The 14,596-nt window shown below is 38.3% G+C and overlaps 1 pseudogene; it reads left to right on the forward strand.

Annotated features, from left to right (window-relative positions):
• The first annotated feature begins 267 nt into the window (after window positions 1-267).
• On the forward strand, window positions 268-1,592 carry LOC150021279 (GTPase NRas pseudogene; annotated as a pseudogene).
• Window positions 1,593-14,596: the final 13,004 nt, after the last annotated feature.

The raw sequence follows: 14,596 nt of genomic DNA on the forward strand, positions 1-14,596 counted from the left end.
AGCCTAGCGGAGCTGGGGAAAGGGGTACTCAACTCCAACAACTCTAGCCATTCTGTCCCTCTTAAGGGGAGAAAGATTCAAAAACACTTGTGAAAATCACAGTTTGGAGGCACAGGCTCACTAAAACACTGAGACTTAATCATAGGACTGTTAAATGCCTCCCTTCACACCTCACCACCACATTCCTAAAGGCATATTGTGCAGCATGTTTTATTACCCAGTACATCATGTCTGTTATCACTAAAAACAACTATAAAGCGAGTGCCGCTCCCTAGTGGGGGCTGTTCATGGCGGTTCCGGGGTCTCTAACCTTTTTCCGGGTGGTGGTTCTAAGTCCGTTCGCAGCGGAGGCGCCGGAGCTTGAGGTTCTTGCTGGTGTGAAATGACTGAGTACAAACTGGTGGTGGTTGGAGCAGGTGGTGTTGGGAAAAGCGCGCTGACAATCCAGCTAATCCAGAATCATTTCGTAGATGAATATGATCCCACCATAGAGGATTCTTACCGAAAGCAGGTGGTCATCGACGGTGAGACCTGCCTGTTGGACATCTTGGACACAGCCGGACAAGAGGAGTACAGCGCCATGCGGGACCAGTACATAAGGACAGGCGAGGGCTTCCTCTGTGTGTTTGCCATCAATAACAGCAAGTCGTTTGCCGACATCAACCTCTACAGGGAACAGATTAAGCGAGTGAAAGACTCAGATGATGTACCTATGGTGCTAGTGGGAAACAAGTGCGATTTGCCAACAAGGACAGTTGACACAAAACAAGCCCACGAACTGGCCAAGAGTTATGGGATTCCGTTCATTGAAACCTCAGCCAAGACCAGACAGGGTGTTGAAGATGCCTTTTACACACTGGTAAGAGAAATACGTCAGTACCGAATGAAGAAGCTCAATAGCAGTGATGATGGGACTCAAGGTTGCCTGGGATTGCCTTGTGTGGTGATGTAACAAGATACTTTTAAAGTTCTAGCATCAGAAGAGAGCCATTGTCAAGCTGCACTGACACCCTGGTCCGGACTTCCCTGGAGGAGAAAGAAGTATTCCTATTGCTATCTCCAGTCTCACAAAGAAGCTCCTGCTACTTCCCCAACTCTCAGATCAGTACGGTATTCTCTATTTGAGAAGTTCTCGGAATAACTACCTCCTCACTTGGTTGTCTGACCAGAGAAATGAACCTCTTGTTATGCCCCAATATTTTTCCACCCTGGGTTCTTTGCAAACACGCCTCTGTCACCCCAGGTTTTTCATCTGGTAAGCAATTCATGCTCTGAACCAACCAAACCAGAGACATTAAATTCTCTAGTAAACAGTGTCTTGAGCTCTAACATAGCAACTGCTGGTGATTTTTTTTTTTTTTTTTCTTTTTACTGTTGAACTTGGAACTATTTTGGTTTTTGGAGAAATGCCGTAACTTACTGTTTTGCAGAGAATATAGTTAATGTGTGTGTTTGGTTGTTCGTAATGTTATCAGCTATATTCTGTAAACTGGCATCTGCTCTGTTAATCATAAATACAAAGGCGAATTCAGGCTTTGAGGCTATCCTAGTCTTCTCAGCTTTCATGCAATTAAATCAACTTTCACAATGAAGTGCCTTTTTCCTAGGAATGGCTTGTAAACTTCCTTTACAGTACTTCCTTTTCGTTACTTCAGTGGATGTCTCAAATACCATTATACATGAAAATGAATGTCTGAGGTATGAGTGGAACCTGTCTGCCTTTGCGGGAAAGATACACTGAAATGATAGCAGATGCCATTTCTTACATGTATGAAGTTGGCTTTCCAGAGACCTGTTTTCAGATTCTCCCAAGAGAAAGATGAAATTGGAAACCATTATAAATTCACTTAAATTTTACCTATGCCCCCCCCCTTTTTTTTTTGTAGGTTACTACCCTGATCACATTCGTGTAATTTGTTTCTTCTAGCTTACTGATAATATCATGTTCAGTGAACTGCCATTTGTATTAAATTTGGGTAGCAGAAAGCTCTACATTTGCAGGTGTGCAAAATTGGAAAAACTTGATGCAGTTTTATTTAATATTGTGATCAGTGGTTTTCAAGCCTCAAACAGTATGTTAACAGACATTTCCAATGCATCTCATGGTATCTTAATAATGTATATATTAATACTTGCCCTCAGCCCCTCCCCCACTGCAGTTTGAGTATTTTGGTTGAGTAAAAGCATGGTGCTAAATGGACCAGGGTCTCCGTTTCCAAACTTGAGCAAGACGGTTAGCATCACAGGGAGAGATTCCTCCGTGTTTGCTCATTGCACCCGTGACCCCGGCTGGTAGTTCCGCCAAGTGTGTGCTGTGTCCTGTGCAGAAAGTGTAGGTCAGTTAACACAAGCCTCCATCACAACTGGAAAAGCCTGGTATCCTGAAGGGGGGCGGGGTCAGCTTAGCAGTCTTTCTAAATAAATTATCTATACTTTTATTTTCTTTTAGCCACATGGAAACTAAATGATGCCAATATTTTTCTCACGTATTTGAGAATGAGGGTACCTCAGATCAAATATTTTTGAAGGTGTTTTTTTGTTTTTTTTTAAATCCTCACCCAAGAATCTTTATTGATTTTAGGGGGTGGAGGATTGGGAAACATCGATCCTTTGCCTCCTGTGTGCTCTGACTAGGAATCGAACCCACAGCCTTCTGGTGCTGGGGATGGTGCTCCAGCTGACTGAGCCTCCTGGCCAGGGCTCCAACCAAAATGTTTCTACATTTTCTTTATTCATAATGTTCTTTAAAGGGTTTCAAAGAGGATGTTGACTACTTAGTCTCATACAAGGTAACAAAAGCTGATGAGTTAGTTCCAAACAAGAAGCCGCCTTTGGATTGAAATTGCTATTAGAGAAAGGAATGAAAACAGTGAATTGTCAGTTACAGGATTTGGAGACTTGACTTTTCCATCTGCAAATCACATCCTGGTAATTCTAATGAAAGCCAGGTAACTTTGCTAAAAGCCTAGTCCGAAACAGCCACTCTCTGTCCTGCTCTTCTAATATGTAAGTATTTGCTGAGGTTCTCCATCTTCTTAATACGAATTTTCACTTACTAAGCGAGCTCCACATTGCCTTGCAATGAATCCAGGCGAGGGGAGGAAACTCAGCTGTGCTCCGTGGTGGTAATTCTGAGTTTTCCCAGTGCTGTGGGCGCCAGTAAACAGGGGCTCCGCTGCTTCTGTTTCTGCTGCTTTGGGGGCATTTCTCTGCCATCCTTGAGGGCTGGATTGAAGCTTGTCACCTCAGTTGTCATTGTCCTTGTCTTCCTCTTGTCTGTGTGACTGACAGTGTGATTCTTTTTCTAATGTCAAATTAGGGGAAAAGTTAACTGATTTGGGGCCCTTGTGCCCCAAGCCCTTGTATGTATGTACCTTACTGTTTTCTCAAGTATGTTGTGAGCACAGAAGTATCTAAGTGGGGCCAAAATTCAGACTTGAAAATGTTCTTTTAATAGCTTCTTAGGAAATTACATTTGGGTGTGAATTTTGGCCCAGTAGAGTGACAGAGTTACAGATGAACGCTGAAGAGCTTCAGCTCAGTGTGGTGTAAAATGCGGTGTTTGGAATAGGTTTGTAATTGCCGAAAACAGTTACAGCTTACCTCAGAATCTGACACTCCTCCCCAGATTAAGTGCCTGGCCAGCTCTCATAAATTACACGTTATTTTGGTGGTGTTTTTTTTTTTTTTTAAGGATGTATGTTCAAGAGAGTGAAAATACAAATGTTCTGTCTAAAGGCTACCATGCCTGATCTGTTACATGCTGTATTTGCTCCAACAGTGTACTATAGAACGTTACCTGGTAATACAATATCATACTTATTGCAATTTTCACTTTAGGAGTGTAGTGTGGGTAAAATTATTCTCTATATGTTTTAGTGGGGCCCATATTTAGTCGTTCATCACCCTTTAAACTGCTGTGAACTTTTTGTCTTGACTTGAAAGCAAGAATAGAGAAACACTTTAAAGATATACTTTTTTCCCATTCCAGGATTGGTGAGCATAATCATGTTTTGCTTTACATTTGCAGTGAACTCTTAAGCTGGCAGCTACAACCAGGAACCAAAAAATGGTGCACTCAGCTTCTTGTAATTCATCTCTGCTAACAAATTACAAGAAACAAGGATAATTAATTAGGAAAAATATTTTCTTTGGGTGGTTTCCATAAACAAGGGACTGTAATGCTTACCCATTATTTTTTCATCTTTGCAGTTTCTTTAAGCAGTCTAGTGTGCCACAAAATTATTTTAAGGTGTTTCATATAAGAATTGTTTTGAAAGTGTCCTTCTTACCAGAGTAGTTGTAGATCTGTTTCAGGTATGAATGGTGATCTTTAAACGCCTGGGTTCTGACAGAAGAAGCAATGGTATGACTTGTACTCTGGAGGGAAGGGAGTGCTCAATGGCTGTTGTATGACTTACGTTTCTGTGCCATCGAGTAGTGGTGAAAAGGCTAATTGTGCAATTCTGCTGTTTAAATGGGAACTTTTGGCCTCCTTGGCCCTACATGGAAGGGCTGATGTTTTAAGCTGACTTTTATTGTAAATTAATCCATCCTAATTTTTAAAAATTTGGTTGAATGTTTTTCTTTTTAAATGTTTAAAAAAATAAAAACTGGAAGTTCTTTGCTTAGTTAAAAAAAAAATAAAAATAAAAACAACTATAAAGCATACCAAAAGGCAAAAAAATAATAATAATAATTAAAAAATGCAATTTAGAGAGAGAGAGAGAGAATAAGAACTGGATGTGGCAGTAGTGTGGGAAATATAGATTAGATATTTCAAACAATAAAGTAGACAACATGCAAAAACAGATGGATAATGTAAGCAGATATTTAGAAATCTTAAAAAATAATTTAATGCTATATCAAAAACATTCTAACAGAAATAAAGAATGCTTTTAGTGGTTATATCAGTGGACTAAACATGGCTGAGGAAAGAAAACTCTGAGCTTAAGGATATATTAATAAAACATCCTATTGAAAACAAAGACAACCAAATGATGATGATGATGATGATGATGATGATAAATGTAACAATACCCAATAACTATGGGACAATTACAAGAAAGTGTTAATACACACATGTTGAAAAATTGGAACCATAAGGGGAAGAAAGAGAGAAAGGGCAGAAAATTACTTGAAACAATAGTAACTAAGGGTTTTGTCAAATTAATGTCAGATGCCAACCCACAGATCCAAGAAGCTCAGAGAACACTAAATGAGATAATAACAAAATAAAACAAAAAAAAGCAAAGCAAAAAAACCCAAAACAACTGAAAAAAAATTACATTTAGGCATATTACCTTCAAACTACAGCAGTTTTTTGTTTTTTAAAGAAGCTAGAAAAAACACCTCACCAATAAAGAAATCTTGCAAGCAAGAAGAGAATACAACAAAATATTTAAAGTGTTGTGAAAATAAACCACTAACATAAAATTCTGTACTCTGAAATTATACCTCAAAAGTGAAATGAAAGTACTTACTCAGAAACACAAAAAAATGAGGAAATCTGTTGTGTGACTTGCAAAATATAATAAATGAAAAAAATTAAGTATATTTTATTGATTATGTTGTTACAGTTGTCCCAATTTCTTTTTCCTTTGCTCACCTCTTCCCAGTACTCCACTTTCCTCCAGCAATCCCATCCTTCTTAATTTATGTCCATGGGTCATGGCTTCACCATTTCCTATATGATTCTTAACTTTTCCCTGTCTATTTTGTATCAACCAATTATGCTTCTTAGTCCCTGTACCATTTCCACATTTCTCCCCCTTCCCCCTCCCAGCTGATAACCCTCCAAACGATCCCCATACTTATGATTCTGTTTCTGTTCTGGTGTGTGCTTAATTTGTTTTTGTTTTTATTTTTTAAATTCAATTGTTGACAGTAGTGAGTTTGTTGTCATTTTTAATGTTCATAGTTTTGATCTTTTTCTTAAATAAGTCCCTTTAACATTTCATATAATAGTGGCTTGGTGATGATGAACTCCTTTAGCTTTACTTTGTTTGGGAAGCACTTCATCTGCCCTTCCACTCTAAGTGATAGCTTTGCTGGATAGAGTAATCTTGGTTGTAGGTTCTTGCCTTTCATCACACTGATTACTTCTTGCCAGTCCCTTCTTGCCTGCAAAGTTTCTTTTGAGAAATCAGTTGAGAGTCTCATAGGCACCCCTTTGTAGGTAACTCTCTGCTTTTCTCTTGCTGCTTTTAAAACTCTCTCTGTCTTTAACCATTGGCATTTTAATTATGATGTGTCTTGGTGTGGTCCTCTTGGGTCTAGCTTGTTTAGGACTCTCTGTGTTTCCTGGACTTGTATGTCTATTTCCTTCATCAAATTTGGGAAGTCTTCCTTCATTATTTGTTCACATAAGCTTTCAATTTCTTGCTCTTCTTCTTCTCCTTCTGGCACCCTCATGATTTGGATGTTGGCATGTTTAAAATCGTCCCAGAGGTTTCTAAGCCTCTCCTCATTTTTTTAAATTCTTGTTTCCTCATTCTGTACTGGTTGATTGTTTTTTCCTTCTTTATATTCCAAATCATTGATTTGAACCTCAGTGTCTTTCCCTTCACTATTGATTTTGTGCAGATTTTTCTTAATTTCATTTAGTATATACTTCATTTCTTACCTTATTCATCTACCATACTTAATCATATCTCTCAAGTCTATGAGCATTTTTATCACCAGTGTTTTGAACTTTGTTTATGTTAGGTTCGCTATCTCCTTGTCACTTAGTTCTCCCACTGGAACCTTGATTTGTTCCATCTTTTGGGCTATAATTCTCTGTCTCCTCATCTTGACAGGCTCCTGTGTTTGTTTGCCTATGTAACTTAGGTAGAGCTATTGAACCTGCTACATTGTAAGGGACAGAACCTTAGGTACTTGTCAGTATCGGGCGACCCATTTCACCACGTTGTGGAGCTGTGTATGGGGGAGGGGTCTAAGAGGGACAATGCTGCTTGCTCAGCACTCATGCCTTTTCCATGCACTTCTCCGACTTCCATATGGGGCTGGCACCTCTCTAGCTCTTGCTCTGGCCTTCAGTCCCAGAGTGGACTGGGCTTGCAGATGTTCTAGGACCATGGGGCCCTTTTAACAAGTGGACTCTGTTGAGAGACTGGCAGTTTCTTCCTCCACCCCAACCCCCACTGGTTTTCACAGCCAGAAGCAATGAGACTGTGAGCTCTGTGGTCTGGTCTGGTGCTGGGAGTGCTCCCAAGATGTCCCTCTTGATTTTTAAAAATGACAGCCTTTCCACTGGCCTCCTGCTGTTGCTGCTGCTGCTGACACCACCACAGCACGTCCTCTCCACCCTGGCTCTGCCCTTCCTACCTGTCTGGATGAGTATTTCTTCTTTATATCTTTGTTTGTTGGACTTACATGCAGATCGATTTTCTGGAACTTCTGGTTTCTCTAGTTTTGAGGTTATTGTATTTCTTTTTAGTTGTGGAGGGAGATGCAGCATGTCTGTCTAGGCCACCATCTTGGCTGGAAGTCAGTAAATGAAATTCTTTACAGTGAAGGAAAATAATACAAGCCAGAAACTCAAGATCAACATAAAGAAAAGAAGTCCTTAAAAGCAGAATTATATATAGGTAAAGTATAACTTTATTCTTCTTATTTTTTATTTATCTAATAACATTTTTCAAAATAGAAATAATACATTCGATTATGTATCTTATGTATCTTATTTTGCATATCATATAAAATGTATTTTATATATGCTTTTCTGTAAGTGAAATGAATTACAGCAATATTATATGATAGTGGAACTGGATTAGTTGTAAATGTGTTGCAAAATCCAGGGCAATCAATAAAAATAGTAAAAGAAGTGTGACTGATATGCTAAGAAAGGAGAAAAAAATCCAATCATATAACAGACATCTCACCAAATAAGATATATATATTGTGGATAAAACATATCAAATGACGTTCCACATCATATATCATTAGGGAAAATAATTAAAAATAACAGTGAGATATTATTACCCATCTGGTAAAATGGTCAAAATCTGAAACACTGATGACACCAAATGCTGGCAAAAATGAAGAAGAAACTCTCATACACTGCCAATGGGAATGCAAAATGGAACAGCCACTTGGGAAGACCGTTTGGCTGTTTCATACAAAGCCAAACAATCTTTCTTTACAGTCCAGCAGTAATGTTTCTTCTTATTTATTCAAGGGGTTGAAGACTTATTTCCACACAAAAATCTGCACGTGAATGTTTGTATCTGCCTTGTTTATAATTGCCAGAATCTTGGAAACAACCTATATGACCTTCTATTGGTATTTAGATAAATAAACTCTGATGCATCCAGACAGTGGATATTATTCAACATTAAGAAAAAAAAAAAAGACATGGAAGAATCTTAAATGCATATTAGTATTTAAAAGCCAAACTGAGAAAAGCTACATACTGTGTGATTCCGTCTGTATGACATTATGGAAAAGACAAAACTATGGACAGCTCTTTATATGGGACCACAAAAGACTTCAAAGAGCCACAGCAATATTAGAAAAGAAGAATAAAATTTGAGCAATTATACTACCTGAGATCAACCCATACTATAAGGTTATAGTAATAACAGAGGCATGGTACTGGCATAAAAACAGACATATAGATCAATGAAACAGATAGAGAGATCAGCAATAAAACTACACCTTTATAGGGAATTAATATCTGATAAAGGAGGCAAGAAGATACAATGGAGTAAAAATAGTCTATTCAATAAATGGTGCTGGGAAAATTGGACAGATGCATGCAAAATATAAAACTAAACCAACTTATTATACCATACACAAGAATAAACTCAAATGGATTAAAGACTTAAATATTAGACACGAAACCATAAATTCATGGAAGAAAACATAGGCAAAAAAATCTCAGATATTGCTCATAATTATTTTTTTTCTGGTATATTTCCTCAGGCAAGGAAAATATAAGAAAAAAATAAGCCAATGAGATTATATCAAACTAAACAGTTTTTGCAAAACAGAATACCATAATCAAAATGAAAAGACAACCCACTAAATAAAAGATTATATTTACCTATGACACATCTGATAAACAGTTAATATCCAAAATTTATAAAGAACTTATAAAACTCAACACAGAAAACCAAACAATCTAATTTAAAAATAAAAAAAGGGCAACGGACATAAATAGACATATCTCCAAAGAGGACATACAGATGTCCAATAGGCATATGAAAAGATGCTCAATGTCACTAATCACAAGAGAAATAAAAATTAAAACTACAATGAGATAATACCACACATTGATCAGAATCGTCATCAGTAATAAGTCAGCAAATAACAAGTGCTGGCGAGGATGTAGAGAAAAGGAAACACTGGTGCACTGTTGGTGGGAATGCAGACTGATGCAGCCACTGTGGAAAACTTCATGCAGTCACCTCGATGAATTAAAAATAGATCTGCATTTTGATTCAGTGATCCCACTTCAGGAAATATATCTGACGAGATCCAAGACACTAACTAGAAACAGGTTACGCAACCTTATGTTCATTTCAGCATTATTTTCAATAACCAAGATCCGGAAGCAGCCCAAGTATCCATCAGTAGATGAGTGGCTAAAAAGCCATGGCACATTTTCAAAATGTAATACTACTCAGCCATATAAAAGAAGAAAATCTTACTTTGTGACAAGATGCATGGGACAGCGGAGCATTATGCTAAGTGAAATAAGCCACTCAGAGAAAGATAAATATACCACTGATTTCACTTATTGTGGAATCTAATGAACAAAACAAGCAAAACAGAAATAGACACATAGATACAGAAAATAGGCTGTCACTGTCAGAGGGGAGGAGGCTGGAGACTGGGTAGAAAAGGTGAAGGGAAAAAATACTAAGTGACACAGACACAGTATGGTGGTTAACCAGGGGGAAAGGAAGGTGGGGCTAGGTAGAAGAGGGTAAAGTGATAATAAATGATAATGGAAAGATAGTTGACTTTGGGTGTGTACACACAATACAATATACAGATGCGATATTATAGAATTGTACATTTGTACGACAAAAAATAAAAATAAGAAAGATATATTCTTAAAAAATGATTCAGTAAAAATTCATGAAGACATCAATCTGGGGGTCAATTCATCTCTCTCTCTCTCTGTGTCTTTTTATCTCTCTCTTTCTCTCTCCAAATGTCTTCAATTGTCATTATTTAATAAGTATATATTAATATCCAGATTTCACGACAACATGCACAGCACGGTGTCCTACAACGGCGCAACCTCTGAGGCCTTCCCAGTCAGCAGCGGAGTAAAGCAGGGCTGCGTCCTCGCGCCTACGCTGTTCGGAATCTTCTTCTCCATGCTCCTCCAATACGCCTTTAAGGACTGCAGTGAGGGTGTCTTCATTCACACCATATCCGATGGCAAGCTCTACAACCTGGCCCGTCTACGAGCCAAGAACAAAGTCAAAGAGGTGCTCATCCGTGAGATGCTCTTCGCCGATGACGCAGCTTTGACATCACACTCTGAAGAGGGACTCCAGCAGCTAGTCACTTGCCTTTCCCACGCATGCAAGGAGTTCGGACTAGCCATCAGCCTGACGAAGACGAATGTTATGGCTCAAGGCACGGGGACTCCCCCATGCATTACCATCGACGGATACACCCTGGAGGTTGTCAACGACTTCACTTACCTCGGGTCCACCATCTCGAGCTCTCTGTCAGTCAACTTGGAGGTCAACCGGAGAATCGCCAGGGCAGCCACAGTTATGGCCAGACTGAACCGGCGAGCGTGGAACAATTCCAGCCTCACTGAGAAAACCAGACTGCGCATCTACCAAGCCTGCATGCTCAGCACTCTCCTCTATGGCAGCGAGACGTGGACCACCTACGCAAGGCACAAAAGGAAACTCAACAGCTTCCACATGAGGTGCCTGCGACGCGTCCTGCATGTCGCCTGGCAGGATAAGGTCCCCAACACCGAGGTGCTGAAGCGAGCCAACATGAGCAGTTTGCATGCAGTTCTTAGTGAGAGACGCCTCAGGTGACTCGGCCATGTCAAAAGAATGGATGCAGGCCGTATTCCCAAAGACCTCCTCTACGGCGAGCTAGCAGAAGGCCAGAGGATGACAGGGCGCCCAAAACTGCGGTTCAAAGACATCTGCAAAAAGGACATGACACAATGCTCCATCAATCTCAACACATGGGAAGTTCAAGCAGACGACCGCCTAGCCTGGAGGCTCGCGGTCAGACAAGGTACGTCACGTGCAGAGGCTGCGCGCAACGAGGAGGCGGTCCAGAAAAGATCGAGGCGGAAGCAGCGTCAACAGCAGCAACAACAGCCATCTGCCTTCACCTGTAACAAGTGTGGCAGGGATTGTCACTCCCGAGTCGGACTGCACAGCCATTCTCGGCGGTGCAGATAGACTCTCAAGAAGCTATGCCATCGTCTCTCGAGACGGACGGCTGCCGACGACGAATATCCAGATATTGACAATATGGTTCATGGGCTCAAAAATAAGTACACAGTGTCCAGACTGAGAAACATATCATAATGTCAGTCACCTTTTTTTTCAATTAACTCATTCCTTAAAGTAGATACTGATGAAGAGGGAAAGACACATACATTACTCGCAGAGCTTTAGCTGTATGTGACCACTGAAAGTGCACTTGTGAAAACTGGAAACTAATGTGAAGAGACAGAAAAAAAGGAAACAAAAACAAAAACAAAAAACAAGAGATAAAGTTTTTTCTTTTCCCTTTATTTTTTCCTTTTAGAATCTGTGTCAATTTCAATGGTTAGCATTTTACTTCTGAGCTCTGTTTTATCCTCTTATTACTCAGCACCAAGCCTCAGAACTAGGATTTAAAGTTGGGTCTGTAAGAATCCAGTGTTCATGAGACTTTTGGGTGTCTTTTATACAGTACTTCTTCCCATAGTAATTGACATCCTTGGCATAATCTTAAAAGAATGTCCTTAAACACCTTGCTCATCTTGAGCAGTAATTTATAATGGAAATAATTTAACATTTCTTAAAAGATCAGGAATATACTCTATATATTTTATAACAATAATTCAAATCAAATCATATCAAGATATAGCTTTTAGTATTCAAGCAATTCTACAAATATGGAAACTGAATCACAGAGCAAAGCATCCTTTAATCCCACCTCAGTCCCAGTCATTTCCCTGTTTTTTTATTTGTGTTTTTCATAAATACAGGCAAAGGCAGCAATCTTTCATACTCTGGAATGTATCACTTTTTTGAAAATTTATTATTATTTTAACATATATTTTTAAATTTTTTGTTACATATTTTATTATAATTTTGTAATATATTTTTCCTCTAATTCCTCTTTTCACATTTTTTAATTAAATCATTTTTTATTGTTATTCTATTCCCCCCCCTGCCCATCCCACCCCCTCTCCCACAGTCAATGCCCACACGGCTGTCCCTGTCCATGGGTCATTCATATATGTTCTTTGTCTAGTCCCTTCCCCTTCTTTCCACATTGTCCCCCTCCCACCTCCCATTAGTCACCTTCAGTCTGTTCCACGTTTCCATGCCTGTGGTTCTAGTTTGTTCATTAGTTTATTTTGTTCATTAGATTCTTCTTATAGGTGAGATCATGAGCTATTTGTCTTTCATTGACTGGCTTATTTCCCTTAGCATAATCTCCAGTTCCACCCACGCTGTCACCAAAGGTAGGAGTTCCTTCTTTTTTTCTGCTGCATTGTGTAAATGTACCAGTTTTCTTATGCACTCATTTACATTTAAGTTAAGCATAAATATCTAATTTTGCATATTTAAATAACATATATTTCTTGCATTTTCTAGCAGATGATTCTTCTATTTTACTTTTATAGTTCACTATTAATTGACAACAATATTTGGGATAAAATTCACAAGCTATATTTTTGCCATTTGGCATAGATCCCAACCATTCCATTTTGATATCCATAAAAAGCAAGGTAAGTAATATGCCATATGCAATGTGATAATTAGAGAAACTAAATAGAAAAAATATACTTTCCTTAATATAATCACATTGCTATAACAAGAGAGGACAGAATCAGAACTGAATAACAAAAACAACATAAATATGCTTTTTTAAAAATAAAATTCATAGGACATTCTTAACTTAAAATATAGATTACACAATTATACAATTAAAGACTCAAACAGAAAATATTAAAACATATGCATTTTCTATTGAAAATTACCTGAGACTATCTCTACTTTAATTTATTTATAAAGAAAAAATACTTTAATCTCACTTTAATTAAATGCTACCACATAATGTGTTTTGTATTTGTATGTCAGTTATCTTTATTTTATGGAAATTCCTAAGCTATGTCTTTGTAGACATCCTGTTTGTATTGTCTAATGACCCATCTTCAGCTCTTTTTGAACTTAAAAGAAGTATAATAACAACTTAGCTGTGAATTCCTCTGCAAATAACCCAGTTTGGTGCTTGTATATTAGTATCATCTTTCCTAATCTACTTGAAAAACTTGATCCTAGTGAACAGAGAGTTAACTTTCTATCATTGTACAAAGATAATGTCAACTACTTTAAGGCTCATTAACTTAAGACAGCAGTAATTTTTAAGCTATTCTGCCCCTTTATTAAGAACCATAGAAACATAATGAAAGATGTTAAAGGCATAACTCTATTCTCATGACAAAATAATATTTTAAAATCACTCTTCTGTCTGGAGCAACATAAACTACATCTGGAATCACTCAGCTTGGTCCTCCACAGAACTCTGTGGTGTGATTTGGACCTACTGGGTAAAAGGAACCAGGCTTTACCTGCCACATTAGATTTGTGGAAAGCCATACACACAAGAGATGCCTCAGACCAATCCTGTTTTCCCAGGGACACAGGGAAAGGGGTAGGAGTAGAATATTTCTGGACTGTACAATTACACCATTGATGTATAAAAATTAATGAAGGGTCTTCTTTAAAATTTAAATCAGAAACATGTAAGCTTTCTTAACAAATAACAGCTCTATATTTATACAGTTCATACTGACGAAAAACAGGAAGGATATTGTTTTTCCTTTATTGCTTATACTCCTGTTTCATTATGATATTTTCTTTCCTATCAAAGTACTAAGGCAGAAAATATGTGAGGCTGATGCCTAGGGAGGAATCTGCTTACAATGCCTACTTTTTTTTCCTTCAGTTCATTAACCTTTGTCCCCTGGAATCACCTAAAATATCTACATTAATACTTATTATGGTTTAGGAGCCACAGGTAAGCATATGTAAATGGAGCAGGAAGGATCATACTTCAGGAGTTTGCTCTTTGTCAAATTGTGTTTTAGGTTCTGATCTCCCAAAATGAGAAGTATAGAAAGCATTATTTTGCTACACACATAGCACAGAGCAGGTGGGGATCAACTGGTCATCTCTGCAATTGTAAGAAACATGTAGTTCAGGTAACACAGATAAACAACAACAACAAAAACTAAGAATTAAAATTAAAACAGACCAATATGGAGGGGTGCTGTAAACTTGTTAACTGAAGGAACTGTGCTCAGTATTCCCAGATCTGGGTTCTGTCTTTATGACTAAGCTCCTTTTAATAGCATGCCAACTAAGAATCTCATTAA

Source organism: Furipterus horrens, unplaced genomic scaffold (genome assembly GCF_987537825.1).
Source record: "Furipterus horrens unplaced genomic scaffold, mFurHor1.1.pri manual_scaffold_1, whole genome shotgun sequence".
Classification (NCBI taxonomy): Eukaryota; Metazoa; Chordata; class Mammalia; order Chiroptera; family Furipteridae; genus Furipterus; species Furipterus horrens.